This window comes from Rutidosis leptorrhynchoides, chromosome 4 (assembly GCF_046630445.1).
Source record: "Rutidosis leptorrhynchoides isolate AG116_Rl617_1_P2 chromosome 4, CSIRO_AGI_Rlap_v1, whole genome shotgun sequence".
Lineage (NCBI taxonomy): Eukaryota > Viridiplantae > Streptophyta > Magnoliopsida > Asterales > Asteraceae > Rutidosis > Rutidosis leptorrhynchoides.
Window position 1 is genome coordinate 170,601,086 of NC_092336.1, and position 4,056 is coordinate 170,605,141.

Sequence of the window (4,056 nt, forward strand, 5' to 3'; positions counted from 1 at the left end):
AAGTAAGTTTATATCTTGATTTAAGATAAATAACTTACATGAATTGAATCAAAGTTTAAACATAGTTTTACCTTGATTATGAAGCTAAAAGATGGTGAAAATGCTTGGAGATGATCAAGTATGACGTTAGGAGTATTTTGAGAGAGAATTTGGAGTGTAAGTATGAGAAAATGGAATGAAAAAATGGGGTGAAATCATAAAAACGAATTTACTTGTTATATAGAAAGAAAAAAAATCCTTAAGTTTGTTTTTTAGCTCATTAGTCATACAAGTTGATAAATAATGGTTCCACATATTTTTGACTCTAAGATGGCTGCTAAGAATGAATGATTAAAGGTGTATATACCAATAGTAAATACATCTAGAAGCTGCGTACAATACGGTTACATATACCCTAGGTATACGTGTAAAAATCTTGAGGAAACGGAACGAGAATTCAAATATAACTATCTTTTGTGAATATACTTATATTGTTTTATGTATTTAAGCCCTTTAAAAGTAATTAAATACGTATTTATACGATATTTGTATAAGCATTATAGGTTATAGGTATATATATCAAAGAACGTTACGTATAGTTACCGTTTTAAAAACTTTAGTTAGTAGTCTCAAAGTATACTTATAACTCATTGTTATTAGTACACAATGATATGTTAAACCATCCTTAGGTCATGTTAAATATGTATAAATATGTATATGTACACAATCGTATAATTATCGTATGTTATATAGTTCGTGATATCATCGGTCAAATTGGACGGTCAAACGTTGTGTAAAACTCTTTTCAAAAACACAAGACTCAACAATTTGGATTGCTTATCATGTTGGTAATGTTTAATTTATGTAAATATTAATCTCATATGTATAAAACGATCGGAAAAATCCGGGTCGTTACAAGGGCACTTACATGACACACACGTTCATCATGTATGCACAATGTCAAACAATAAGGGGCTTACACCCAGGTTGATCCCGAAAAGCTTACGTGTAACACTACCTAAAATAATTAAGTGTTCATTTCGAACAGCCGGATGTTGGTTAGCTCATATGACATATGCTAATAGTTAATATGGTAAACTCTTCCATCGCGAACTCTATGAATCCCGTCGTGCAGTCCAATTCCATGCTACTCTCTTCCTGGAAGACAGTGGTAGACTAGTATTTTATATATAAGATGCGATCCGTATGGCGTATCATTAATTAATTTGTTAATAGCAATATAGCATTATCGCATCCTTTCGTATATATAGGTCTCATAGTTTCTATATTATCGCTTTAAGTATTTTTCCCTATCTAGTGTTCAGTCAATGATGAAACCATTTGTTCAATGAAAATGCATGATTGGAGTGTATAAAACTGCAAATATGTTCAGAAGTCTCAGACCTCAATAAGAGCTCTTCTTTAGATGTGCTGAAACAGATTATGGAATAATCTAATTAGACCATTTGTAATGGTTAGCGATGTCACTTGTGATGTCACTTGCCTTTTTGCACTTTTTAGATGAGTAGAACGTGTTTCTTTGTTGAGTGGAGTATTGGTGGTGGTTCTTTTTTATGTTAGTTAGGAGTATTGTGATGATGTGTTAAAATATAATTGAGTTAAATATTAAAAGTGAGTAAAAATAATATTTTTAAAATAATAAAAAATCAAATAAAAACAAGAAACGGGGTTACTTTTGGTGTTGGAAAGAAACACCACCCTCAACAACGCCATAAGTGACGCACCATTACGGAGCAGGTTGGTGTCTCTTTTGATCCACGTATGAGCCACGTATGCAAGTAACGTCGTTACTTGCTACCATTACAAACAGCCTTAGATCATGCATACATCTCTATGAAGATAATCAAGATGCAACAAGTGCCATATTCAAAGTGAAACTGATAGTCTGAAATACCCTCACACAAGAAATGTCTTCATATAATAAATTTAAAACCTTCAAGATGGAAAAAGTCACAAAAGGATAGAAAACTACATAAACAAAATCAAAACCATCATGAGAAAACTCGATCTCATATCACAAAAGTCGTCCTTTTCGATTTATAGCATAGAAGGCATCCACACCTTAAGACGATATCATCAAAAGTTCACATGCTTAGTAGAAAAAACCAAGAACTTTGCCACCGACATTTTTCCTTCTTGCTTCCTCATGATCCATGATCCCAGCTGATGTAGTCAACACAATGTAACCAAACTGCATATTGCATTGACCATTAAGAAGTTACTTTCAACATATGTAGATATCATAACTAGTAATAAAACTGATAAGAAATACTGCTGAAATTTGCTTTTATGTTGTTATAATCATATAACCAGATGCATAATCAGTTTATTTTGATAACTAATCATCACATCTTCATGAAAAAGACATCAGATACTCAATTACAAAACGCAAATCCTAGACCAAAACACAATCATCATCATCATAATTATAACAAAAAATTGAACTACTGAAAGTTATGGAAGACTAACCTGTCTTGAAGGCAAAAGTCTAGCAGTCCATGGTTCAATTTCCTTGACACCAACATCAAATCGAGGACTGATAACGCCACACTTATTCAACCTTCCATTCAGTTCCACTACAATCTTACCAGATCTGTGGTCATCAACGTACTCAAACTCACCAATGTAACCTGAGTTGTGTGTCAACAAATAACAGTCAAATTACTAACTCATTTTATCTAACGGATAAGAACATAATCTAAGAACTCATAGATTCAATTGAAGAAGCATACCATGCTTTTGCATAACCATAAGAAACTTGATGATAACTTTAGAAGACGGTCTAATCATGACCTGTCTTTTCCCTCTCTTTTCAGCATTGTACATGCTCTTGAGAGCATCATTCAATACACTAACTCTCACCATCCTCAATAATTCAAGAAGCTGCAGATTAACCTATAAAAGCATTCATTAAGAAAATAAGATTGCTTCATTGCTTGCTAACACTAATAAAAGTTCAATAATCCAAGTGCTAAACCAAGTAACACGTAAATACGTAACTCAAACATCATATAATGGCTTACTATCCATATAGTTTTTATCCAATAATAAGTTACCCAATTTCAACAATTGGTAAAATATTGAGAGACAATAAGTTTGTGTTAAAGCTCTGAAATACAAATCATATCAAACTTGTAACTAATAACTTAAAACACAAATTCATAAAATGAGTAATATGTAACTAACAGAAGATAACAGACTGACACATAAATACAAGAACAATTGAATAGCTCCAAACACCATTAAATATTAAAACTTTAGTTTACTCTAACACTATTCATAAACACACGTTCCAGATACTACTAGCAACAAATTAAAAAAAATAAAAATTAACCTAGAATACAAAACAAAAAAAAACAAAAAAAAAAAAAGGCATTAGATCCTAAAACAAATTAATTCATAAAAGAATTTAAAACTACAATATGTTTTCATTCATTTGAACAAACTAAATTAACATCTGTAACTACCTACGGCGCTGATTATTCAGGTACTGAAATCAAATCGTGAAGTTAATAGATTGTGCGAACATAAACTAATAAAGGAAACGCAGATCACAAGCATAAAGATACAATGCTTATACAAATTAGGTTTTTACCTCAGAGCAAAAATGGCAGCGGCGTTTTGGAGGTTACCAGGAGAGTGAAATCAAAATTAGGGTTTGGGCCTTTAAAAGAGGGCGAGAGTGGTGGGCTTTTATTACACAAAACCCTTAACAGGCCAATTGTATTGTTTTCGCGAATTCATCCAACTAGTTTACATTTTGACATAATCCGTCCTTCAACTTTTAAGTTATGATATTTCAGTCCAAGATAAAACGTCTTCACTCTATAAAATAAGCAAAAGGCATTTGCAACTATTTCCTACTACAGATTTTTAACATATATGTTCATTGTGATTGATACCATATCTTTATATTAGAACCTTCTATAAAAGAAACTTGAGCCTGGTTTGTTTGATGCATAAAGTCCAAACCAACTCACAAATGGTAATACGTACTATTTAGGTAGTAAACCGGCTCACTATCGATTGTCAATTCAATAATATGAAGAATAACGG

The 4,056-nt window shown here is 32.0% G+C and overlaps 1 long non-coding RNA gene across 1 annotated transcript; it reads right to left on the bottom strand.

The window, feature by feature from the left end:
• Nucleotides 1–2,469: 2,469 nt before the first annotated feature.
• LOC139844189 (uncharacterized) lies at nt 2,470–3,683 on the bottom strand. The gene is made up of 3 exons (XR_011757862.1): nt 3,596–3,683; nt 2,733–2,883; nt 2,470–2,630 (listed from the first exon to the last, which is right to left on the bottom strand). It is a non-coding gene; the product is annotated as an uncharacterized lncRNA (long non-coding RNA).
• Nucleotides 3,684–4,056: the final 373 nt, after the last annotated feature.